Source organism: Sapajus apella, unplaced genomic scaffold (assembly GCF_009761245.1).
Source record: "Sapajus apella isolate SASKATOON/1434 unplaced genomic scaffold, GSC_monkey_1.0 scaffold26, whole genome shotgun sequence".
NCBI classification, from domain to species: Eukaryota; Metazoa; Chordata; class Mammalia; order Primates; family Cebidae; genus Sapajus; species Sapajus apella.
This window is the reverse complement of record NW_022436966.1, coordinates 3,986,460-4,014,404: the sequence shown is the minus strand read 5'-3', so window position 1 is coordinate 4,014,404 and position 27,945 is coordinate 3,986,460. Positions and strand designations below refer to the sequence as shown.

The following is a 27,945-nucleotide window of genomic DNA, read 5'->3' as shown; positions in this document are numbered from 1 at the left end:
TAAGGGATGCCTAGATGGCCAGTGAAGCACTATTTCTGGGTGTGTCTATGAGGGTGTTGCCAGAGATTGACATTTGAGTTGGTAGACTATGAGGGGAAGACCCAGCCTCAATGTGAGTGGGCACCATCCAACTGGCTGCCAGCGTGATTAGAACAAATCAGGCAGAAGAAGGGGAATAAACAGCTTGGGGAGTCTTCTGGCACTCTCTCTCTTTTCCCATGCAGGCCACTTTGCTCCCTCTCCTCCTGCCCTTGGGCATCAGACTCCAGATTCTTCCGCTTTTGGACTTTGGGACTTGCACCAGTGGCTCCCCAGGGGCTTTTAGGCCTTTGGCCTCAGACTGGGGGCTGCATTGTCAACTTCCCTGGTTTTCAGGCTTTCGGGCTTGGACTGAGCCACTATTGGCTTCTCTCTCCCCGAGCTTGCAGATGGCCTATCATGGGACTTTGCCTTATAATTGTATGAGCCAATTCTCCCTTATACACTTCCCTTTATGTACATATACACCTTATTGGTTCTGTCCCTCTGGAGAACCCCAATACAATACTCAAAAGAACTGAATGCAGGGTCTTGAAGAGATATACTTATGCCCATGCTTAGAGCAACATTTCTCACAATAGCCAGAAGGTAGAAGTAATCCAGGCATCCATCAATAGATGAATGGATAAGGAAATTGTGGTATAAACATGCAATGGAATATTATTCAGCCTTAAAAGGGAAGAACATTTTGACATTCACTATAACATAGATGAACTTTGAAGACACTATAGTAAGTGAAATAAGTCACTCATGAAAGGCGAAATACTCTATGATTCCATTTTAGATGAGGTATCTAGAGTAGGCAAATTCATAGGGACAGAAAGTAGAATCGTGGCTGCCAGGGGCTGGCAGGAGAAGGGGAATGGGGAGTTAGTGTTTAATGGGTATAGAGTTTCAGTTGGGATGGTGAAAAAGTCCTGGAGAGGGATGGTGGGTCATGAGTGCACAATAATGTGAATGTATTTAATGCTGCAGAACTGCACACTAAGAAATGATTAAAATGATCCATTTTATATTATGTATTTTACCACAACTTTTAAAAAAGGGCTTGGGTTTAGAGTCAGCAGTCCTTCTACCTCCTAGTAGACAACTTTATGGCAAGTTGTCTTGCCACAAAGTTTAAACTTTCTCAGAAGTCAAATGAGGTAACAATAGGGCTGTGGAGATAAATGAGATAATTGCAACAGGCACTTGCTCCATAAGCACTAAAAGTCAGCTCTTACTATTATGAAGATGACTATGAGAATGGCACAGCTGGCTCTAGGCATTTCACCAGAAAATGAAAACAGTTGTATTTCTGAATCATTATCTAGGGGAAGAATGTTTTCACATTGTTTGATATTTTATGATAAAAGTTCTTTCTAGTATATTCTCTATGGCCCTTGCCCCCTTGACCATTCGACTCTAAACCATGTGCTGTCTGTTTTATCAAGGAAGTCTCAATGTTATCTAAGGAGGCAGGCCATTTCTTGGAAAATGAAAAACTGGTACATTCATACCAAGATGGAAGACATGAACCAGTTTATAGAAAGCAAGTCAATGACAATCTCCCAGTTAGTCAAAGCCTTCAAAGGCTCTGTGTACTCTACTAAAGTATTATCTGGAGAAGTGTTGATGAGGCTTCTGAACCTTTAGAAGTGTCTGTGACCTTAGAAGAAATCGGCATTTTAACAAAGCAATTTAGCCATGTGAAATGGCCTCAGCTCTTGATCTGGGGAGACCAGGAAAATTCAGGGTGAGTGGGTAATTCAAGGTCTCAGGAGGCCCATCACCTCCCAGTCCAAAGGCCCACTTTAAGACAGACATCTCGTCAAGGAAGATGAGATGCAAGCATCTGAAGGCACAGGCTTTGTGCAATCCCAACAGCTCCTAGAATCACACCCCTAATCTTGAGGCCAATGATCAAGACCCCAGGAAGACGAGAAATCACTTCCAAGCTACAGCACCACAACACAATAAGAAATATATATTTGGTCTCTGCCCCTGATTCCTGACACAGAGCACCTAAAACTCTTGTAGTAGTTTCCTGAGTAGTAGGGGTGATAGGAGCATCTTTTGTTAACATTTGGTCTTAGTCCCTGTTTCCTAACACAAAAGCTTCTAAAACTCTTGAAATTTCCAGAATGCGAAGAGTGTCTTTTTGTAAGTGAATGAAATGGCTAATGTCTGGGCTTCCTGGGTAGCTTCTGAATGGGAGCTGACTGGCAGGGAACTCAACATGTGATTAGAGGGTTAGAACCTTAAATCTTACCCCTAGCCTCTGAGGAGGGGAAAGAGCTAGAGATGGAACTAATCAACAAGGGCCAATGATTTAACCAATCATACCTATGTAATAAAGCTTCCATAAAAACCATAAACAAGGGGGTTTAAAGAGCTTCTAGACAGCTCAGTATATGGAGGTACCTTGTATGTGGAGGGCGGCATGCCCAGAGAGGGGAAGGAAGCTCCGTGCCCCTTCCCCTATCTCTCGTCCTACGTAAGCTCTTCATCTGGTTGTTCAATTGTATCCTTTTCAGTAAACTGATAAATTATTTCCCTGAGTGGTGTGAGCCACTGTTGTGAATGATCAAACAGGAGGAAGGGGTCATGGGAACCCCCAGTTTGTAGCCTAGTTGGTACCAGAGGACTGAGACTTGCAACTGGCATCTGAAGTGGGGGCAGTCACTTCAGTGGGGACTGAGCCCTTAAACTGTAGAATCTGAAGCTAACTCCAAATAGTGTCAGAATTACTTTGAATAGCAGGACACCCAGACGGTGTCTAGGAAGTTAAAGAACTGGTTGTTAGTGTGGAAAAAAACTCAGATTTGGTGTCAGAAATGTGAGTAGTGGAAATAGTTTTCCTTTTGAGTACCATTATCAGATGAGTCAGCTCAGAAGACAAGCAACAAAGAAATCGTTAATAAAGGTTAAAATTACTAAAATGCCTACTTCTGTGTCATGTACTATCCATGATGAGGAAAGAGAAATACCAAAGAGACATAAAATACTGGCGAGAAAACAGGCTGAAAACAAAGGCAAGGAAGGAAAAAGGGAAGAGGAATGAATCCTGGAAGAAAGGCAGACGCGGAGTCACGCAGGGACAGGTGTAATAGTGGGAAGGAGTCGTCTAGTAAACTCTCTCACGAAGCCAGCCCAGTCGGGCCATTCCAGTCCTGCCCTGTGGAGCTGGCATTTCCAGCTAAGAACTTCCCCAGGGTGGCAGCAACAGTGCAGGGGCCAGGTGAGGGATTTAGTCATACCATTCTCCACGGTGTTTTGCTTCCTTCTCTCCCAATCAGGAAAACAAAACAAAAACCTTTGCTCCCAATATCCTGTCTTCTTCAGCACGCTGGTAGGTTAAATGGTGCTTCTGCAAAAGAAAAGTCCATGTCCTAAGCACAGAAACCTGTATATGAGACCTTATATAGAAAAAGAGTCTTTGTAGGTGTAATTAATTTAAAGATCTCAAGATGGGGGTCATCCTGGATTATCTCGGTAGGCCCTAAATCTTCTAAGGACAAGTGTCCTTAGAAGAGACACTTAGAGAAGAGACACACAGAAGAGGAGAAGGTCATGCAAAAACACACCGGGACTGGAGTGAAGAAGCCACAAACCAAGGAATGCCTGGAGCCACCAGAAGCCGGAAGAGACAAGAATGATTCTACCCTGGAGCCTTCAAGGGAGCACAGCCCTGTCAACACTTTGATTTCCCACTTCTGGCCTCCAGAATTTTGACAAGATTCATTAATTTCTACTGTTGTAAGTTACCTAGTTTGTGGTCATTTGTTACTGTGGTCCTAAGAAATTAATATGGCCCCAACCACAAGGAAAAAAACAAAACACCTTGCTGTCCTCTTTCCTCAAGGGCACCATCAAAAACCTTTCTTCCAGGGTCTTCACTTACATAGTCTACCAAGAAAACTGCATGCCCACTGGTGCTGTGCTTTTCATGTGGACTTTGACCTTAGCTTAGCCACTTCTCAGGACTTAACAGAGAAGCCCCACAGGCCAGAATAGTTCAGTCCTGCTGCGCACTCAGCTGACCTCATGTCTGTTGGAATCTGATGCTTATGAGAGACACAGATGATGGGAGGCAGGGTATGTTATTTTGCTTTTGAACCCAGTACCATTTAACCAAATGGAAATACCACTCCCATCTATATGGCTCAAAAGATAAAGACAGACCACAGTGGAAGATGTTTTAAAAACCGGCCTGGGGAGTTTCTAGAGGAACCTGAAACACAGGATTTCCCAGGAGGACCTCCCCAGTCCTCCCTCCTCCTCACTCCTGGGTCTTGCTTTCTCTTCATTTATTTTCATTTCTTTCTTCCTTGTTTCTTTTTGGCTATGAATTTGCTCTTATATTAAATAAACTATACTCATTACACAAAGAAAGTGGAAACCAAGAAATTGTGACAGTCAACCCTACTGCACTGGCTTCAAGTCCTATACTTTCACAGCTAACTTCACTTCTGGGACTTAAAAACTTATCAGTGGGAGTTCAATGTCTGTCTTCTCCACTAGACTGTAAGCTCTAGGAGAAAAGGGCCTAAACCTGTTTTGCTCATCATAATTTATGCAGTGCTTTCAACAGTACTGTATAATGTGTTTGTGGAATGACCAGTCTATATCAAAGGTTAAATACTAAAATGGTAAATTTTATGTTAAAACTAAACATAGTGACTGGGCGTGGTAGCTCACGTCTGTAATCCTAGCACTTTGGGAGGTCAAGGCAGGCAAATCACTTGAGCTCAGGAGTTCGAGACCAGCCTGGGCAACACAGCAAAACCCTGTCTGTACCAAAAACTCATTAGTGGGTACCAGCTTCCTTTTCGGGTGAAAATGTTTTGGAACTAGATAGGGGTAGTGGTTGCACAACATTATTTTTGATTCTGGTTTTTGGTTTTGTTTTAGAGATGAAGTCTTGCTGTTCTCCAGGCCAGTCTCAAACTTCTGGACTCAAGTGATCCTCCCACCTTAGCCTCTTGAGTAGCTGAGATCACAGCCACCAGCCACCATACCCAGCTGCACAACATTGTTAATGTACTAAATGCCACTAAACTGTTCATTTTAAAATGGTTAATTATGTTAGGAGAATTTTGCCTCCATTTTTAAAAAAGAATGAAAAGAAAAAAGTGAAATAAACCTGATTTTTCCATTTAACAATAGTGTTCAAAGTAAAGTATACATAAAAAAAACAATTTTTTTTATGACTTAAGTAATCACCAGAGTACTGCTGGTGGGACCAGGGTGTAAGTCAGGGATTCCCAGCCTGGACAATTATGACCCTGGATTGCAAAATTCCCTGTTGTGAGGACCATCCCCATCCCGTGCCCTACAGGTTATTCAGCTGCATCCCTGACCTCCATTCTTTTGATGCCTGTAATGGCCCTCCCCTAGGTATGACAATCAAAAATGTCTCTAGATATTGCCAAGTATCTCCTGGGGGGCAAAAAGCCACAGTTGAGACCTACTGGTCTAAATGGAAAAGGGGCTCTCTAACAATTACCAAGAATTTGTTCTCTTTCAATCTCTTGTATACCAGCCAATGTGACTCACTATTTCCTGCCAATCCTACCTGCCACAAATGACCTATCTATGAACTTCCAGCACCTGGTTATAATGTCCTTTGCTAACCCCATGTTCCCCAAGCCACCCATGAGGGACCTGGACATGCTGCTTTCTGCCTGTGCCACTTGCCAGGCCACAGATTGTCCAGGGCCCCTCATCCTATCCCCAGTGCATAGTAACAGCTCCACGAGCCCCACAAGACAGAGGATGTCCTGAAGGTATAGGTCAAGGAAAAAGCAAACCTACCAGTTTGACAAGTAGAACAGAGCCTCCCTGTGCCTAGGCCCTCATTCTCTAATCTCAATCAAGAACAAAATTCCAAACCATCACACCACCCCCAAACAGGATAACAGGGGAAATGAAAGATTGAAAGCTCCTATCCCTACAAGATATAAGTGAATTTTTAAGGAATTTCGTTATCCCTAACTTTGAGGAACACAATCAATTCATGTCTAGTTGCTTTCACATTAATCTTTCAGAAAACCCTGAAAGCTTGAGACGAGAAACAGATTCTAATTCCATTTGAACCTACCTGTGTAGCTTTGGACAGGCCATTTAATCCTCTGGGCATAGTTTTCTCCTTTGCAAGATGTGTGAGTTAGGCTGTTTGAATTCAAAGTTTAACGCATTAATTTAATACGTACTTTCTAAATACCTACTTATTAACAGCATATAAAAAGATGAGTGAGAACCTAACCATGCCCTCAAGGAGTCCAAGTTGGGTCAGGGATGAAGGGGGAACAGCTTAGAAGACAGATAAATAAATCATTATTAAGATGCAACAAATCCTAAAGAGGCATGTGCCACATGCTCAAATGTATAAGAGTATGTATCAGGAACAACTAATAAATCAGGAACAACTAATCACATGTAAAAGAAGTCAACAGATATTCCCAGCAGCATGCTACACTTGCGCCTGTGAAGGGGCAAAGCGAAGAGCTGGAAGCATTAGGGGTACAGAGGAGGCAACATTTAATGGAGATGCCTCTGTTAACCATTTTGGTTTGTGAACACCTAGAAAGAATATACAAGGAATAAACCATTTGCAACTCAAAGATTAGGCTTTTTGGCTGACAGAGTCATACTTCCTCCTTTACCTAGAGGCCGCAGAGCAAAGATTCAGGGAAGTGGGCCTCCATCATTCAGCAACCTCTGAGGTGAAGGTCTTCACTAAGAATTAATGACTCATCTAGTGATAAAAAAGAACCATGAGGCAACCAACCTGACCAGGAGGGCATAAAAGTGAAAGGTGAGCAGGAGCTCCCAGCAATAAAATACAAATGGCAAATTCCAAACCAGGTCCTGAAGATACCTCTACAGTGACCATGCAAGGCCTTTTTTGTCTCAAAGCCAAGACCCAAAGGAGAAAAAAGAATTCATAGATACATAAGATTAAATATAAGTAGATATATAAATACATAATACTCAATATATTAATATATGAGTAAAATACATGTAAAAAAATTGGTTCCCTTTAATAAGAGGAAATTAAGCTGCCAAATAAATGCCATAAATTATAAATACCTAACAATAAACACAACTTAGCTCCCCAATCGAGCCAAAGGATAAATCACCCGACTTGCTCGGTCCTGCTTCTGCACCAGCCAACATCACGTGCATCACTAGCCCTCTGATGCCATATTTTCCTACACCCCAGTAGCTCAGGGCAAGAGGTCAGAATTTTCCTTGCTCTCCTGAGTTGACTCCAAACCATCACTCCTCCACCCTCATGTAAAAACTCCTGCTCCTTTGAGCTCATGCCATGTGGCTACACTGGCTTCCACCCTGCCTTGCCTTTGTACTTACCCCTCTGGCTCAGTATCTAATATTCACTGACGCCTGTAGCATCCTGGCTTCTCTCCACTGCAACTCCTATCATCTTTCTGGGTGGGCTCAAAACCCACTTATTCCTAAACTGCAGCCTGTAGACTTCTTCACTACACTGACCTCTGATCCTCTCAATTACCTATATCCACAGCCACCCCCTAGACCTTGTCAACATCAATCTTAAATGTCAATCTTCCCCTTTCTGACACAACCTCCAAGTCTTCTATTCTCTTAGGCCTTCATTCTGGCCTGACCATCCAGTCCTCCATGCTCTGACTTTTCCATTTTCTTTCAACCAACCAATCAACTCCCTGCTTAGACACAGGCCTGTCTCGACATTCTGGCCCCATGGTCGACCATTTACACCGCTCCTTTGATTTCTGTGCACCCCAAGCCTCCCCTCACACCTATCCAACCTTGGATCAATGCTAAATCACCCTGCTCTGTTCCTAACCCCAAATCACACAGCCTTGCAAGACTGCCTCACGGTGTCCATCCTGGCCTGGGTCCTTTCCTTGTCCTTGGTTAGCTCCCTCTCCCACTCCCCTCGATGACTAACCCAACCCTCAGTAGTATCCTCAGCAGACAACCTTGCCTCCATATTCCAGAAAATTGAGGGTATCTGTTATGACTGCCTTCAATTCCCATCCCACCCCCAAGGCTTCCCACTACAAACATATCTATAACCATACAGATTCACTCATCTCCTGTCTCAGAGTGTGGAATTTCCTTCTTCTTTTCCAAGGTTCAGCCTTGATCTCATTCATCCATCCACCCATTTAGTCAACAAACATTTACTGTGTTCCTACTCTATGACAGCCGTGGTTCTAGGCCTGTGAATAAAACAGAAAAGCTCTTAAAGCTTGAGTTCCACAGAGGAGAGACAATACACGAACAAGCAACTTACAGAGCAGAGCTGAAGCAGGGAAGAGGGAGGGAGTGCTGGGGGGAGGGAGGGGTTGCAAATTGTAACAGAATGGTCAGGGAAGGACTCTCTCAGGAGGTGACATTTAAGCAAAACAGGTGAGGGAGAACAAGCTTTGGAGCTACCTAGGGGACACATTCCACAGGCAGGGGGAACAGCGAGTACAAGAGGCCTGAGCCGGGAGGTGCGAATCTGCCCTGCTTTAAGAAACCACAGGAAGGAAGCCAGCACGGATAGAGAGCAATAACAAGAGAAGAGTAAAATAAGAAAGCAGAGAGGAAACGGTGGGGCAGAGTACAGCACTTTCTAGGCCACATCAGGATTTGCAGTTTCACTCTGAGTGAGACAGGGAATCACTGGACAGTTCTGAGCAGAGAAGTAACTAACACGAGATGATCTGCACTTTAAAGGGTCACTCTGGCTCCTGTGCTGAGTAGACTGAGGAGGCTCAGGCAGCAGTGGAGAGACCAGTGACGAAAGAGCTGCCATCTTCCAGGCCAATGACTGGCTGGCCCAGAGAGACAGCAGCAAAGGCAGTAAGAAGTGTTTGGACTTTGGCTATATTGTGAATGTAGAGCAAATAGGATTTTCTGATAAACTGGATGAGAAGAGGTTTTTGGCCTGATCATCTAAAAGAATGGAATTGCAATTTTAAAAGTTGAAGACGACTCCATTTCCTCCTGTCTCCTCTGGGAACTTGCTCCATGAGGAAGTGCCCTCACTCTTGTTTTCAATCTCTCCTCAACCTCCTCTCTCTATCCTGGTGCCTTCCCATCAGCATTGATATGCTCAAGCATCTCCCAATCTATGATCTCTCCCTTTCTTTTCTTACAAAAATTTCTTGAAGAAATAGTCTACACTTGGTCCTCCCACTCACCAACTCACTGTAATCTATAATTCCATTTCCATCACTCTTCTGAATGCTCTTGCAGAGGTCAATGCCACTCCACTGGCCAATACAGAGGACACTTTCCAGTCTTTATCCTACTTGACCTGTCTAGGACATCTGACCCTCTTTACGTCCAACTTTTTAACTTTGTTGGATCCTATGTCTGTGAGACACTACAGTCTACTGATTCTCCTCCCCTCACTGGATATTCCTTCTCTGCCACCTTTAAGGGCTCTCCTTACTACGCTACCCATTAAATGTTGCTAAGCCTAAATTCCATTCTTAGCCCACTACGCTTCTGACACTTGACTAGTGATTTGCAAACTTGAATACAAGTATCCCTGCATGGACAGCTTCAAACAAATCAATGTCATGACACTTAACTTCCTCAGGTATCTTTCCTCAAAATGATTTGCCCAAGTTCCCCCAAAGCCCTTAGCCAACTTTAATGAAATAAAAATTTTTAACAGCATACCCTCTGCCCAGCTCTCAATGTGGTGCATCCTCCAGGGTGTAAAAAACAGCAGAGCCCTGTATTTACACTCATAGTACTTCCTGTCTTTCTCTAACATGTGTATTTCTTATAGGAGAAAGCATGGTGTTAGGTGATACACTAGTCCATGTTGGGATGTGCTGAATTCAAGTATATAGTAGAGCTGAGTAGCAGGAGTAAGGGCAATTTTGGTTGGGCACAGTGGCTCGTGCCTGTAATACCAGCACTTTGAGAGGCTGAGGTGGGTGGATCACCCGAGGTCAAAAGTTCGAGACCAGCCTGGCCAACATAATGAAACCCCGTCTCTATTAAAAATACAAAAAAGATTAGCTGGGCATGGTGGTACATGCCTGCAGTCCGAGTTGCTCAGGAAGCTGAGACAGGAGAATTGCTTCAACCTGGGAGGCGGAGGTTGCAGAGGGCCGAGATTGTGCCACTGCACTCCAGCCTGGGCAACAGAGTAAGAACCTCCCCCCCCCCCAAAAAAAAAAGGAGTAAAGACAATTTTGACAGATCTCAAATGAGATGAACGGAAGCCCTAGTAGAAGTCTAGCTGAGCCCTTAGTCAACCCAGAGAATCATGAGAAATTATAAGCTGTTGTTGGTTTAGGCCACAAGGTTTTGTTACATAGCAACAGATGCCTAAAACACACCCCAAGAACATTACAAACTGATCATGACCAACTATGAACACGTGGCCTTCCCTCATTGAGCCTGTATCTTCCCTCTTGCAACCTTCCCTCTTTGCCGTGTACACAGCTCAGTGGGTGCCACTTCCATCTCACCCTGTTAGGCACTCAAACCAAAAGCCTGGAATCACTCTTGATTCCACACCTCTCCTTCACTCTGAACCTAACATCTTGATGCCTGCATCAAGACCTAACGTTATGACCTCCAAAATATTCCTAGTCTGCACTCTTCTCTGTTCCTATCACCACTCTGCCACTCAGACCCTCGCAGCCTTGAACCTGGATCATGACAACAGCCTCCTAAACGCCCTGCCTCCAGACTCAGCTCCCTCTGGTCACCCTCCACAAATCTAACTAAACTGCTTTTCTGATATCACCAGCCCGTCTGAAAAACTCCAAATGGAGGGCTAGGTGCTGTGGCTCACGCCTATAAGCACTTTGGGAGGCCCAGGTGCACGGACTGCTTGAGATCAGAAGTTTGAGACCAGCATGGGCAACATAGCAAAACCCTGTCTCTACAAGAAAAAAATATATTTTTTTAAACCCCACAACTCTGAATAGCTTCTATACTGCTTAAAGATAAACTTCAGACTCAGACACTATGTGATCGAGGACGTGCCTTTCTCCTCAGGCCTTTCCAAGGATGGCTGCCAACAAAAATCATAAAGGAAAAGAGAGACATGCTTGATAGCACAAAAGTTTAAAATATCTATAAAAAGTCCACCATTAACAAGGTAAATGATAAAGTAGAAAAAAAAAAAAAAAAAAACCCTGCAATGTATATAACAAAGGATTAATGTCTTAATTACGTAAAGAACTTCTATTAAATCATTAAGAGATAAATGCCCTAACAGAAATATAAGCAAAGGAACATAAACAGAAGTTCACCATAAAATAAATATAAAAAACAGAGAGGGAGGAAGGGAAGGAAGAGGGCAGGCAGACAAAGAAAGGAAGGGAGGGAGCAAGAAAAGGAGAAAGGGAGGGAGGGAGGGAACACATCCAACCACATAAACAAGATGGAAGTATATACAGGTTTAATCTTTCTGGAGGCCAGTTTGTAATTTGCATCAAAAGGTAAAATAAGCATATTTTTTGATCCAGCATTTCGTATCCAGAAATTTATTCTAAAAAAGTAATAGAACAAGTACTCAAAGGTTTAAAAAATATTCGTTGCAGCTGTTTTGTAATATCTATAAAATAACATAAATGTCTAATAATAGGAAATTGGTTAAGTAAATTGCAACACCTACAAACAATGGGCCAAAACTGATGACACAGGACCTTTAACAGAGAAAGACAGTTGTGATCTATTGCTGAGTGAGAAAGCAGATTACAGAGGATGATGTGGAATATATTCTTATTTATGTAAAGTCCTGAAGAGTAATATAATATCAAAATATTAACAATGCCAGTCTATGGGACAATGGGTAACACTTTCTCTTTTTGTCTGCCTTCATTTTCTAATCATTCCATTATCATAATGGATTAATTTGTATATCCAAAATAATTTTAAGACTTCTTGATCGCTTTCTTCCATATCAACCAAAGATTACACAGTATATGGAACCAGCATTCATTTCATTGCTTCAAGTGTTCTAGTCCCCAACACTAAACTTCCTTTGGGAGTCTCCAGCAGGGCCCTATAGAGATATAATCACATCCAGCACTGAACAGTGAATTACAATCCTGGAACCCTCTCTGTGGCTTCCATAAATAGAAATGGAATAACTGAAACAATATTATAACAGTGCCTAGAACAATGCCTTACATAGAATATGTGGGGCAGAGACTGAGGAGGGAGGTTTGGAAAAGTAAGGGAAGGGACTGTAAGCAAAAAAGAAAACAGCTATAAGTTAGGTCCATGAGCATTACTACTCAACTCTTCAGAAAAATGGTTATAAACACATTTCATTAACAGTAAGTGTCAAATGGTAAGCTGTTATCTCTTCCAAACTCAACCTTTCTAGAATATGAGACATTTAAAAACGGTTTCTGTGCCAACAAGAGATATACAACCCATGTATCTTGATTGCTGACAAGACCCTCAAACTCCACTAAGAGCCTCTGTTGTCACACACAGTTCTGACAAGCTTAGTCATTTAGTATCCAGTCCACAGCAGATTAAAAGCAGCAAATTAGAGAAGTAGTGCTAATTCAGTAAGGCACATGGATAGCAGCAAGCAGTGACAGCTAACAGTCTCATAAGGAAGCAGAAACCACCATAAAGCACAAACATGAAATTCAAAACATAGCAACCCAGGGTCATTTCATTCAGGAGCAAGCTAACTGTCTCATCTGTATCAAGCAAACACCCTAACAGATCTACAACTAAACAGTAACATTCTAATAAAATACATTCGAAAAATTAAAGAACTATTAAGATGTTAGAGTTGGAAAGTAACTTCACCATTTAGTCCTCCTTTTACACATAGGGAACCTGGGGGACAGAGCTGGGAAGCAATGTGTCAGAGTACAGTATGTGGTGAGGTCACTCAACAGGTTCAGTTCAGGAGTCATGCTGCCTCTGTGGTATCCGCTCCAGAAGACAGAAAATACATGTATAACATATTTCAAAATAGTAAAACTTTAAAAATTGATATACCTTCATGGGCCAGGAAAATCTCTTTTCCAACAAGAGTTGTATCAAATGTGCACTTCATAAGACCAGGCCATTCTGCTACCTATCCTTTGTCATTTCTTCTCACCACAAACCTAAGGAACTCTTCCATATGCTTTTCCACTTTTCATAAATCCCTGATTCAACTCCATCCACAGCATTCAATAACAAACAGAAGCAGCCAGGTGCCGTGGCTCACACTTGTAATCCCAGCACTTTAGGAGGCCAATGAGGGCGGATCACAAGGTCAGGAGTTCGAGACCAGCCTGGTCAACATAGTGAAACCCCATCTCTACTAAAAATACAAAAAATTAGCTGGGCATGGTGACAGGCACCTGTAATCCCAGCGACTCGGGAGGCTGAGGCAGCAGAATCGTCTGAACTGGGGAGGCAGAGGTTGCAGTGAGCTGAAATTGCGCCATTGCACTCCAACCCAGGCAACAATGGGAGACTCGTCTCAAAAAAAAAAAAAAAGAAAGAAAGAAAGAAAAAGAAAAGAAAATAGAAGCAACAACTCCCTCAACTTCCCAAACCTCATCAAATTCTCTTCCTTGGTATTCATTCCTTCTCTCCGTCCTTCCAGGTCAGTGAATGAAGTACTCTATCTCCTGTCCAAGGTCAACTCTGTTACTTGAGTTCATGACCTCACCCATGACCTCCATCCCTTCTTTGAGTTACTCCATCAATAATCCTCCAGTACTGTATTTTCAACCTCTTCCTCTCTTTGGTTGCTTCTTCTCTGCCTCATATATTCAAGACTCATCCATCATTATAAAAATTATATTATTATTAATAAATAATTATTGTTAACAAACAAAACAAATTCTGCCCTGATTCAGCATCCACTTCCTTTCCCAGTCACTCATCATTTCACTGCCACCTGGACTTCAGTCACTGCTCCACAGAAACTGCCAATGAAGCTCACAAATGATCTCCATATTTCCAAATCCATGAACACTTATCTTGACCTCTGTAATGAGTTAACACCCCCAAGTATCCATTCCCTCCATTTTAAAATTAAATTTATTTATTTATCTATCTATCTATTTACCTACCTACCTACCTGCCTGCCTGCCTTTGAGACAGGGTCTTACTCTGTCTCACAGGTTACAGTGCAGTGGTGTGATCACGGCTCACGGTAGTTTTGAACTCCTAGGCTCAAGCAATCCTCCCACCTTGGCCTCTCAAGGTGCTAGGATTATAGGCATGGGCCACCAGGGCACCCAGCCCCTTCTTCTTTTAATTTTACTTAGGATTTATTTTCATCACCTCACATCCTCCTGATTCTACTGTCAATCCCTCTTTCTGCCTACTTTTTCATTCAGCTGGTTTTCACTGAGTTCTGCGGATGTGCCAGACACTATTCTAGACGCTGGGGATCCAGCCATGAACAAATCAGACAAGATTCTCATAAAGGCCGGGCATGGTGGCTCACGCTTGTAATCCCAGCACTTTGGGAGGCTGAGGCGGGTAGATCACCTCAGATCAGGAGCTCAAGGCCAGCCTGGCCAACATGTAGAAACCTCTTCTCTACTAAAAACACAAAAATTAGCCAGGCGTGGTGGTGCATGCCTATAGGTCCATCTAAGTAGGAGGCTGAGGCAGGAGAAACACTTGAACCCAGGAGGCGGAGGTTGCAGGAAAAAAAAAAAAAAAAGATTCTCATGGAGCTGAAATTCTAGTGAGGGGAGTGGGAGTGATAAATAAATAATAAGCAAGAAAATCTGTTGATATATGCTACACGGTGAAATAAAACAGGATCGGTTCCTTATATTGGGCGGTAAAGGAAGGCCTCTCTGAAATGAGATTTAAGTGAGCTCTGAACAAGAAGCCAACCAAGGGAAGAAAAGAAGGAAGAATATTCCAGGCAAAGGCACCAGCCACACCTTAGACACTAAAGAAGAAACTATGTTCTATGCTCGAAAAAGATGAAGAAGAATCACTGTGATTAAAAAGCACAGTGGTTGGGGGGGAAGAGAGACACAAGCTATTGCAGGGGTTTGCAGGTCAGCATAAGCAGTCTGGATTTTATTCCAGGCATACTTCTCTTCCTCCACACAGTTTTCTTATGAGATCTCACTCCATTTTAGTTTTCATTGCTAACACGGGATTTTATGACAACTCCCACTCAAACTGTTCTCTCCAATGCAGGCCAGACCTATCCAACGGCATCCTGAACTACATCCATACTTGGATTTCCATCGGTGCCTCACTAAAAAGTACCTAACTGAAGCCCATCTCTTTCCCTCAAACACTATTGTTTCTTCTTTTTATTGACACCATTATCAACCCAGTCACTTAAGCCAGTAGCCCAAGATCCAATCTAGCTTTCTCTCATCTGCAACGTCTAATTAATACTGTTTTTTCTAAGTTGAAGGGAAAGATATGAAAAGAAGGAAAGCGGAAAGAAAGAAATGGAATCTTTTACCTCCAGTAATAATGATACCTCCCCGTGAGGATCATGCATAGGCCAAGGTTAACAATCCACCTCAAAACTGTTGTCTTGGCTGGGCACAGTGGCTCACACCTATAATCCCAGCACTTTGGGAGGCCAAGGTGGGAGGATTGCTTAAACCCAGATGTTTGAGACCAGCCCGGGCAACACAGCAAAATCCTGTTTATTTTTTTTATATTGTCTTATCCCAGCTACATAGGATAACATTTCAGTCTCATCAACCCTATCTCCTTCTCTCTCCCAAACAGTGTCAACAAAAGCCTGAGAGCTTAAAAACCATGTTTGCACAAGAAGAGACCTTCAAGATCACCCGTAGATCTCCTTATTTATATAAGACAAGCCCAGAGAGAGGAAGTGATGTGTCCAAGATCATTGAGAAGGAGACCAGGTAATCTAATTCCCTTACCTCTTACAGTTGTTCATTTGTGTGCTATGAGCTAACTCTAGAAGCAGGATTTGATGGCAGACGTGGACAACACTCTGTCATATCACCTTAAAAATCACCCCATAATTGCTGGGTGAGTAGACAGCCACTTAAATAACCCATTTGATGTTATACTGATTCTAACACTGTGATTTTAAAAAAGAAAGAAATACTTCATCTTCTGAGGAAATCTATATTATCTAAAATTAACTCTTTCAAGGAAATTCTCACCATCAGCACGAGAGCCACCTAGAGCTGACCTTTCAAAAACATTATGGAGCTCACAGCAAACCACCTCACAGAATTTGTTGTTGATCCCTCTTTTCACTCCTCCTCTCTGAAACTAGCAATAACAGGAAGAAATATGTTTGTTCCCAGAGGTACATACAGTACTTAACTTTAGGCACCACCTCTCTAGACCCATTTTATAACTGCTGCTTAGTGTTGTATTTATCAGCCTTTTAAAAACCATATCCTCTTTGATAAATATGAAAATCTCATGTCTTCTCCACACCCAACCCCCTTAAGTCTACAATGTACCTCTTTAGACAGTATACAACCAATCCCCATCCTCTTTGAGGTTCTCTCCTTTTCTGGCTAGACCTGAAGCCAATCTATGCATTTTCAAATTAAGTATTCCCTTCCTATTTGTGACCTGTCCCCATGCTCACTACCCCAAATACAAGTCGAAAATCACTGTCCTAATTTACTGCAGACCAATGCCAATCATAACTAGAAAATGAATGTATTCTTTGCTTAAAGATGAATTTCAGTAATATCTGAGTTTTTGACACTTGATCTAATCTCCATCTTTAGAGTATAGCATTTAAATGGTTTAGTGTTCCTTTATACAGTTAAGATACACCTTATATCTCTGCTTTTGAGATCAGTGGTACCAGATGCTAATGATTTAATCCAATCAATAGAGATTCATGTGGCTTTCTGAAAGATGTTCTACTTTGCTTTGGATTTTGTTATTTCTCAATCTTACTGAAACTCTCTAAGATTCAATATTGTAATAAGCTAGGTGAAGTCCTCAAACATAGATCTATTATATTATTGGAATGGAGATAAATAAGGGAGGTCTGTATATCTCAAATCTGTCTGGTCTCTCCCGCCTGCCCAGTGAGTTTTAATTAGTACTGATTTACTGTAATATTCATTCAGTTAATTTATTCTCCAGTACCCACTGTTGCCATGTTCAGATTTAAGAGTACTCGACTGGATACAAAATAAACCTAAGGCCTAAACTCTGCCCCTAAATAACTAATTATCTAACAATAGAAAGTAGATACAAATGAAATAAATAGTAAAATATTGAGGTTATGGGCCCAAAAAAGTTAACACAGCCAGCAAAAAAAGACAGGCATCCAGAGGCAACTGGGGTGAATACCTAGGCTAGGTAAAAAAAAAGTCTTAGGTAGGACCAAGGTAGGCGGGTAGGGAAGGAGGATATACCCCAGCTTTGGGGAACACCAGGAGTAAAGCATTGGAAAGAACTAAATCCATGGTACAAGCATGATAAGGAGGGTGTAGGCCTGGCTGAAGCAGCAGATCTGCAGCATTAGCACACAAGCATTTAAACTGGATAGGCAGCAGGGGCCAGGCATTCCTGCTAGGGAAGAGAGGCCCATCACACTAATACACACTAATAACAACTTGATAGGTTAAGAAAAACTCCCTAACACACGGGTAGCTTTCAAGAGGTGAGAGTTTAAAAAAAAAGAAAAAAATATCAAACCACAATATTTCCTTTCTTTTTTCCCTATTCCTCATCCGGGGGTTTGTGAATACTCTGAGAGGTGAGGGGTGGGAGGAAGAGACAGAGACAGAGACAGAGACAGAGACAGAGAGAGATAGAGAGAGAGAGAGGATAGGAGGGTGTATTTCCAAAACTCTAGCTCCAGGAAGAGACAGAGAGAGAGAGAGAGAGAGAGAGAGAGAGAGAGAGAGAGAGAGGAGTGTGTATTTCCAAAACTCTAGCTCCACCAGGTTGTATACATAGTAATGCAAATATGGCCTGATAAAAACAAAATTAATGCACCTCAATACTAAAAGTTACCACTTACAGATTGCTAACTAACAAACACCAGGCACTGTGCAAAGCGCTTTGTATACATCATTTAATTCTTACAACAACCCATGCTTTTGCATTTTACAAATCTACATTTTACAGTTGAGATGACTAGATCTTAACTTTTCCCAACACCACAGGGACATGTCCAGGATTCCAGCCAAGGGCTATTAACCTTCAATTCCCGTGCTTTTAAACCACTACACACAGTAATAATCTTGAAAGTCTTCTCTTGAGGAGAACATCACAGCACTCCCTTTATTCCAGGGGGGAAGGGGAGGAAAGACGGTATTGGATATCAGGTTTTTCATAATCATTACTGAGTTACACCTGGTGAAGCCAAAATTTTTCTCTATAGCCGAAAGCCCAATGAAATTATTTCTTCCAGTGCTGCCCCCTTCCCCTCCAACACGAAGATTCCAAGTCTTCTAAAAACAGCAGAAGACAAAGGCCTGAGGAACAGAATTGGGCTATCCCACAGGAAACTAAACAAGTCTAACAAACCTGTAAAATAACTAGCATTTCCTAAATCAATCAGATTCACTGACCAGAGAAAATCATGAACCAAGGTAATAGCAGGAGACCTGCTATCTCAGTAAATGCTGCTCAGGCCTCAGTCCCCCAGGAAGGACCCAACCTATGATGCCTTAGTTCCATTCCTTCTTCCTGTCTCCATAGGTAATAAAGTCATCATTTTGTTCTCAAATTCATGCTCAGTACCAAAAAGACAATAATCTTTCTCTTACCCTAAAGGTTCCAGTACAATAGCTGTAAGTGTCCTTGAAAACATGCAGCAAACAAATTACGTGGCATTATGTTGCTTTCTACAGGATTCAAGTCCTAGATAATAGGCATCATTATTTAGGATCATTGTAATGACAAATGATAATCTAGCATCAATGCCATGCTTAGCTTTCTATAATATGGTGGTGCTCACCTGTGGTTCCAGCTATTCAGGAGGCTAAGATGGGAGGACTGCTTGAGCCCAGGAGGTGGAGGTTGTAGGATCTCAACTCCCGGGAGTAGAGTTGAGATCACCCCACTGTACTCCAGCCTGGGTGACAAAGTGAGGCCCTGTCTCAAAAATAAATAAATAAAGTATACATAATAGAATAAATAATAAAGATGATAGATCAAAAAATAATAGAAACAATAAAGGAGGAAAGGTGGTATAAAATACTACAGCCAGTATCACTTTACAAGCTAACAGTTTATTATTCTTGAGTGATTAAATTCACATCAAATGAAAAGGCTTTTTGGCTTGGGTATAAACACAGAACATCTGAATTATTTATGTAGGCCATTTTGTTCCTCAAAAAAAAGACCAAAAATATTGCAATACTTACTTCAGCTTTACCAGCAGAAGACCAGAACATATACAAACATACTGAACTAGACATGTTCCCTAAAACAGGCAATTTTGCCCCCCAGGTGACATTTAGCAATGTTAAGACATTTTTCATTGTCACAGGAGGCTGTGTATGTATTATATAATTCGGGCACCTAGGGTGTAGAAGCCAAGGATACTGCTAAACAGCCCATAGTGCACAGGACAGCCCTCTACAACAGTTATCCAGATCAAAATGTCAGCAGTGCCAAGGTAGCACAAATGACTGTTGACCAATGTGGGAAGAGACACGAGTTGGTAGTTGCTTGGAAAGGCCTAACTGGCAGTGTGACTTTTGGCAAATCACCTAATTTTCAAATTTGTTTTCTTAGAATCAATGAACTAGCAATCTTTCTTAGCCTATTATGGTTAAAAATGTTTGGATAATTTTGTGCACAAACTAGCTACTTATAGAAATAAACCACTAGCCAGACATGGTGGCTTATGCCTGTAATCCCAGCACTTTGGGAGGCCGAGGTAGGCGGATTGCCTGAGGTCAGGAGTTCAAGACCAGCCTAGCCAACATAGTGAAACCCCGTCTCTACTAAAAATACAAAAATTAGCTGGCACATGCCTGTAATCCCAGCTACTCAGGAGGCTGAGACAGGAGAATCTCGTGAACCAGGGAGGTGGCGGTTTTAGTGAGCCCAGATCACACCACTGCACTCCATCGTGGGCCACAGGAGCAAAACTCCATCTCAGAAAAAAAAAAAAAGGAAAAAAAGAAACCACCAAGCCAAATAAGGTAGAATGGCAAGTCTTTGTAGGCCCTGGTTGAGGGGCGCTGTAATAGTACTGTCACTTACTGAATACAGACTTTGAGCTTAAAAAAAAATTCTCCTTATATTCCCATATGTGTGTGCTTATGGTTTGAATGTCTGTGTCCTCCCAAAATTCATATGTTGAATCCTAATCACTAAGGTATTAAGATTCAAGGTATTAGAAGGCGGAGTCTTTGGGAGGTGATTAAGTCTTGAGATGGGAACACTGATGAATGGGATCAACGTCCTTATAAAAGAGGCCCAAGGAAAAAAAGAGAAAGAAAAAAGAGGTCCCAGAAAGCAGCCTTGTCCCTTCCACCATGTGAGGACACATCAGAAGTTAGCAGTCTGCAACCCAGAAGAGGGCCCTGACTAGAACCTGACCGTCCTGGTACTCTGATCTTGGACTTCACAGCCTCCAGAACTGTGGGAAATAAATTTCTATTATTTATAGGCTACCTAGTTTCCGATATTTTTTTACAGCATCCCAGGGACTAAGCCACTGAGCAACCCCCAAATGCTACGGAAACATTATCTGACTTGAAAAACTCATAGGAAGATTCAGCTGGGAAGGGTTGGTTATTAAAGGTCAAGAATGTTATGAGAGGACTGGGGACAGTGGCTCATGCCTATAATCCCAGCACTTTGGGAGGATGAAGCAGGTGGATCACTTGAGGTCAGGAGTTCAAGACCAGCCTGGCCAACATGGTGAAACCCCATCTCTACTAAAAATACAAAAATTAGGTGGGTGTGGTAGCATACGCCTATAGTCCCAACTACTCGAGAGTTTGGGGCCTGAGAATTGCTTAAACGTGGGAGGCAGAGGTTGCAGTGAGCTGAGATCGTGCCACTGCACTCTAGCCTGGGTGACAGCAAGACTCCATCTGAAATATATATAAAGAATGTTATGAGAAAAGATACTGATGATCCTTTGTACAAGAAAAAATTTTAAGGAACAATACTACACTTGCAGCTAGCAGCCTTGGGTTCAAGTTCATTCACTGCTATTTCTTGCCAATATGGCTTTGAAGAAGTCATTCAACCAACATCAGCCACTGCTTTCTCATCTGTACAGCTGGAGTAATAACCATCCTTCCTACCTCTGCAGGGATGATGCAGTCACGAAATGAGAGGATGTAGATATAAGGTTATTTTGCATAAGAGCAGCTTGTCCTGCCAGTGAAGAGGCAGCAAAGTTTACTAAGCATGTCATACATTCTCTGCCTGAGATGTTATAGCAAACAGAGGAGTAATGGAAGACTTGGCTCCTGCCCTGCTAACTGACATATGACCAACACACAAGACACAAGCGAACCCCACGAGGCAATTACACATCTCTTGCTATGCTGGGGTATTTGGTGTAGTCTCTAAACTCCGGGTTTGAGGGAAGGAGATCAGAGAAGACTGAAATGGTTATGAAAGATTTCGTGAACACAGACTGTTCTTAACTGAGTCTTTTCTCTGTAACCTCACCTTCATGGAACCTTGCTGCATCTAGTTGACCATCTTTACCTATGTTCTAGTCTTCTCTTAGTAAAGTTAAAGTAAGTATTGCCATATTTTGGTTTTTGGTTTTTTTCTTTTTTTGAGAAACAAAAAATGGTAGAGAACCAGTGCTCTAGACCACGATGGTCTCAAAACAGTAGTGTACAAGATGACAATCCACTGGGGTAGACAAAAAAATATGACACCTATTTTTATTTATTTTTATCTTAAAAAGTAAGATTTTATGAGTAAAAAGGTAACCCACAGAATACGAGAAAATATCTGCAAATCATGTATCTGACAAGGAATTAATGCCCAGAATATACAGAGAACACCTAAAATAACAAACAACCCAATTCAAAAATGGGCAAAGGACTTAAATAGACATTTTCCACAGAAGATATACAAATGGCTAATAAACACATAACAAGATGATTGACATCACAAATTACTAGGGAAATACAAATTAAAGGTACAAAAAGATACCACCTCACATCCACTAGAATAGCTACTGTCACAAAACAGAAAACAAGTGTCAGTGAGGATGAGGAATAACTGGAACCCTTGTGCAATGCTGATGGGAATGGAAAAGGGGTACAGCTGCTATGGAAAAATATGGCATTTCCTTAAAAAATTAAAAATAGGATTACCGTATGATCTAGCAATTGCATTTCTGAGTATATACCCAAAATAATTGAATGTAAGGTCTTGAAGAGATATTTGAACACCCATGTTCATAGTGTAGCAGCATTATTCGTAATAGCTAAAAGGTGGAAGCAACCCAGTGTCCACGGACGAATGATAAATGTGGCCTATATACACAATGGATATTCCTGAACCTTAACCAGGAAAGAAATTCTTACATACGGTACAACATGAATGAACCTTGAGGACATTATGCTAAGTGAAATAAGCCAGTCACAGAAGGCCAAATACTGTAATATTCCACTTATATGACGTACTCAAAGTAGTAAAAGTCACAGAGACAGTAAGTGGAGTGCTGGTTGCCAGAGGCCAGAGAGAGGGGAATTACAGTTGTCGTTTAATAGGTAAGATTTCAGTTTCACAAGATGAAAAGAGTTATGGGGATGGATGGTGGTGATGGTTGCACATCATGAATATATTTACCACCACCTAAATGTATACTTAAAAATAATTAAGGCAGTAAATTTTAGGTTATGTGTATTTTACATTTAAATATTTAGAAAAAATAAGATTTTGTCCTTGTTAATATACAACACATGGCCCAACACTAGCAGTCCCATTCAGTCCATGTTCAGTCACATGTCCACTATTGAGGGCTGATGGTAACATCTTTACAGCACATTGAGATATACCATAGTTCTTGTGTGCTTGCCAAAGCTGATTTACTGATTGCATTGTTTTAAATTAATAAATCCTCATAAAACAAACTAGAGGCTTAAAAAGATTGCTACTAAAAAAAAACACCTTGGATCAAAGATAGTACAATCAAAAATGAATAAGAGAACAGCAGAGCTGTCATTCCTATTCCTGGTATACTCTTCACACCTAGTCACACTGCAATGTAGAAACAATCACAATCGAATAAGTTAACCAAAATCCTGTTAAGATTATTTAAAATATAGATTTACATCCACTATCATTCATAATGAACTTCACCCTAAGTGTATAATGTGACTTCAGATATTAGCTAATGATAGCAGGACATGAATATAACTTACAAATAAACAAGCATACATACATGAAGATATGGCATGTTTTTTTTAACTGAGAGCACTATTCTATCCAAAAAGTTTAGAGACTGCTGCTCTAGACCAACACTGCCCAACAGAATTTGTGAAGATGAAATATTCTTACCTGCACTGTCCAAAACTGTAAGCACCAACCACCTGTGATGATTAAGCAATGAAAATGTGGCTAGTACATCTGATGAACTTCTATTTTAGATAATTTCTTTACTTTACCTTTTTTTTTTTTTTTTTGAGATGGAGACTCACTCTGTCACCCAAGCTGGAGTATGGTGACGCGATCTCAGCTCACTGCAACGTCTGCATTCCGGGTTCAAGCGATTCTCCTGCCTCAGCCTCCCAAATAGCTAGAATTACTGGTACCTGCCACCACACCCAGTTAATTTTTGTATTTTTAATACAGATGAAGTTTTACCATGTTGGCCAGGCTGGTCTCGAACTCCTGACCTCAGGTGATCTATATGCCTTGGCTTCCCAAAGTACTGGGATTACAGGTGGTAGGCACTGCACCTGGCCTATTGTAGATAATTTAAATAGCCATATGAGGCTAGTGGGCTACTTTATTGAACAGCACAGCCCTGGGCCATTAATAGATAATTGCTATTTTAAAAATATACAGCTTCCCAGTAAGCAGTTATTTTTCTGCTTTTTTGTCTTGGCCATATTATTCTCTCTGCCTAGAATGTTCTTCTACCTTGTCCATCTAGCAGTAAGTTCTCATTTTTGAAGACACACCTCAAATGTCACCTTTCTTTAGCTGACGACTCCCTAAACCACAAAGTGCTTGCCTTGGGTCTATTCCCTAGCCCTTTTACATCGCTCCAGTATAGCACCTGCAGCTATTTGCTCACATATCTGAAGTTCTATGATTATGAGGTCCTCAAGGCACAGCCATGTCTTATTCATCTCTGCATGATGCCTGGCACATAGTGAATGCTCAGTAACATTTACTGAATAAGGCAGTGAATGAACCGACAAACCTTGATCTCTCAATTCATAATGCAGTGTTCTTTCCACCACACCAAAATATGGCTCCATAAAATAGACTGGAGGCAAGCATCTGCTAGCTCACAGTGCTAGATGCTACTTTAATAGACAATACCTTTCCATTATCTTTTTTTCTCTTTCAGATGCAGATGTTAGTTACCTCTTAAGTAGGCTCAGAAGGCATGCATCCTTCGAAGGGTGCAAGGTGAAGGTGGTACTAGTCCCATTTCTGAAGTATCAGTGTTCAAATATTGCAAGTTAAAATGACAGCTCTGATACAGTAATATTTTTTGTGTGTTTTGTTAATATTTATCAAACCTTTCTTGTGTACTCTACATGGCATTTTGGCTATCAAGGTGCAAGTGTATGCCTCCCCCCACATCCTTCCACTCAAAAACCATGTGAAACTGTTGCTCTCTCTTATTATTTCTTATTAAATGTGCTTGACACTTTGTTAGACAGAAAGAAAGAGTCTGACCATGGCAATTGCTTATTCTGGATTTCATTTCTGAATTCTAGAATTGGCTATATTTAGCAAAGCTACAACCGTCATCATGCCCAAAGCCAGGAAGAAGACACCATTCACAAACCACCCCCTGAAAATCTGCAGTTGCCTCTAAAAAACCAGACTTCCCAGCAGGCAAAGACATCTGAAGTAGGAGGGATCAAATCGGTGTTTGCGTCAAGAGAAGGTCTCAGGTGCTTATAACTAATCTCTCTGCCCGGCACTCAAGGTTCTCCATAAAATTAGTCCTTCCTTTTCTCTCCAATGCACCCTCTGCTCTGGTCAAACATCCTCGTCATCTCCCCTGTTCACACCTTTCGGTAACACCGGCCATTTCCCTTCCCCACCTGCTTCTGCTTAAGCTTCTAGCCTCTTATCCAACCTTCTGGGACCATTCTTTCCCCAGACACTCACTGCTCCCTTTCCCCACAACTGGCAGGGGGCTGAGACACAGGCAGGGAGCTGTGGATTCTTGATCTCTATTCATCAGGCATTCAAAAGGCCCAGGGCCACTAAAGAAAGTGAGCAGCAAGCACGTCCAGGGAGCAATGTAAAAGAATTTCATTCTACCATTCCATGTCTTTCTGTCCTTTCCTTGATTCTGGGGAGGAAACGTGTACTGACCAAAATGGTAACACTAAACTAGTCAGTATTCTCAAAGTTCATCATACTGTTTCACCACTTTACTTTGCCTATGCTATTCTCTCAGCCTGGAAGGTCCTGGCTAACACCCATCTGGAACCCCCATTTGCTGGGCAATGTCTATTCCTGTTCAAACTGCATGTCATCTACAAACCCTTACCCCCAGACTCTTTCTCTTTATGATAACATCTTTTACCATCTAAGGGTCAAAGGCTACGCTTAAGTGCTGTACACTTTATCTCAGGTGTTGAGCTCTGTTAAGAGTCAGGCCTGTGTCCCATCCATCTTAGGATCTCTGGAATCTAATACAGTGCCTGCCACAAAGAGGCACATTCGTGTATCATATTGATAACACCAACACATTAGAATGATATGCCTTTAATGAAATTTTTGGTGGTTTCACACACTTTTTTTTTTTTTTTTTTTTGAGACAAAGTCTCACTCCGTTGCCCAGGCTGGAGTGCAAATAGCATGATCTCGGCTCACTATAACCTCTGCCTCCCAGGTTCAAGCGATTCTCCTGCCTCAGCCTCCCACATAGCTGGGATTACAGGCATATGCCACCACACCCGGCTAATTTTGTATTTTTAGTAGAGCCGGAGTTTCTCCATGTTGGTCAGCCTGGTCTCGAACTCCTGACCTCAGGTGATCCGTCCACATCAGCCTCCCAAAGCACTGGGATTACAGGTGTGAGCCACCACACCAGCCCTTCACACACATTTTTTAAGCCTTACTAGTTTGCTCTGTAGGTAGGAGAAATTATCAAAGTTTACTTATGTGAACATTTGGTAGTTTTCATCAGCCCTAGACCTGGATTCCTTGACTATAGGTTAGAAAACTGCTCTGAGGAGCCATCTAGTCCACCTTATAGCTCTGGAATGTTGTCTTGGACACAGTAATAAATAAATAAACATTTATTGTTTAAAGCTGAGATATAAGTCCTCGTATAGCTAAGGAAGTATGATAAAAGCACAGTTTCTCAATCCTTCTTTGAACATTGCTCCAATTTTCCCATTGAGCTCATTCTGGAAGCTTAAACCAAATCTTCCCCTGACATCACATGCCCATTAACTTAGACATGATTTAGCATCTCATCATGGCATCTTCGCTGAGAAAGCTAGAAAGAAAATATTCTCCCTGGCACCCAGCCTAGAAATAGCCATATTCCTCTAAACTCATGACTTAAAGACTTCACTTCCCCCAAACAGCCCCTGCTGGACTAGTTAGTAAAATCAGGCTAGAAAGGCTGATGCTAACGGGGGAGATATGGCGGTGCAGCATCCTTTTGTCTTGCCCAGCACCTGCTCCTTGGGGTTCTTGCAATTCCTCACGAAAAAGCACAGACCAATACTCACACTAGAGAAAGAGATCAGCAGTGGAACGTGGTAGTAATCTTGTCCGTGTTTTGAAGCCTCTCACACCACTCCTCTCTAAACTACCTGGCCAAGGTTCTGGGCACACAGTGTACAACTCCCATGGTCCTTAGACAACTCTGGCTGGAAATGTAGAGAGGTCAGCATTTGGGGACTCACAGAGAAGAGGGTCCAGGGAAGATGCATGGCTACCCAAAACATCTGTTGACCCTTTAAGGAGCTGGTGAGGACTCAGCAAAGAACACCTGGCTCTGTCCCCTAACAATGGGGGAAAGGAATTGCTTCAGATTGCTGTAACTTAACTAGCTTTCACAATGCTCCCACTCCCCTTTAACACACACACACACACACACACACACACACACTCTCTCTCTCTCTCTCTCTCTCTCTCTCTCCATATATATATATACACACACATACACACATATATATAACGTTGCTGGTAAGTAATGGCTACCATTTATTGAACACCTGAAAATGTTAATTACTTTATATATATTGTCTCATTTAATCTTCATGACCAGTCCATTAGGCAGTGGCTCTCAAACTTGACCTTGCATCAGAATCTCTCCAGGAACTTATTAAGCCCCCACCCACAGCCCATGTAGTGAGGCCTGAGGATCTCCATTTACAACAAGCTCACAGGTGATAAAGATGTCCCACTTTGAGAACCACTGCCACAGGGAAACAGAGATTCAAGAGTGGTTTGGAATGTCTTGCCTATAGTTCCACAGCTAGTAAAGAAGAGATGCAGAATGTGAACCTAGATCTCTCTGACTCTACAGTAGCTGGTAAGCATTTTACTGTATGTGTGAATATATGCCTCACCTTCCAAATTCACTGGCAGATCCTTAAAGGCAGATGTCAATCACACTTTAGACCTCCCTTATCCGTCTCAGAACTTCATAGGGTCTTTGGACTTGGTAGGTGCTACATAAATACTTTGTATACTGGTTCCTACATATCTACACACTTCTAGGAGCCACAAATTCAAACACAACTAAAGCCAAAGAACACAAAAAGGGCAGCATAGCCAGACCTGGTTCTACATGATATTCTCTCTTGCTACTCTCTTTGCCCATGCTGCCAC

The 27,945-nt window shown here is 41.9% G+C and overlaps 1 protein-coding gene across 10 annotated transcripts in view; it reads right to left on the bottom strand.

Moving 5' to 3' along the window:
* LOC116560485 (AP2-associated protein kinase 1) overlaps window positions 1-27,945 on the bottom strand; it is a 171,103-nt gene that overhangs the window by 138,693 nt on the left and 4,465 nt on the right. The window lies entirely within an intron of this gene.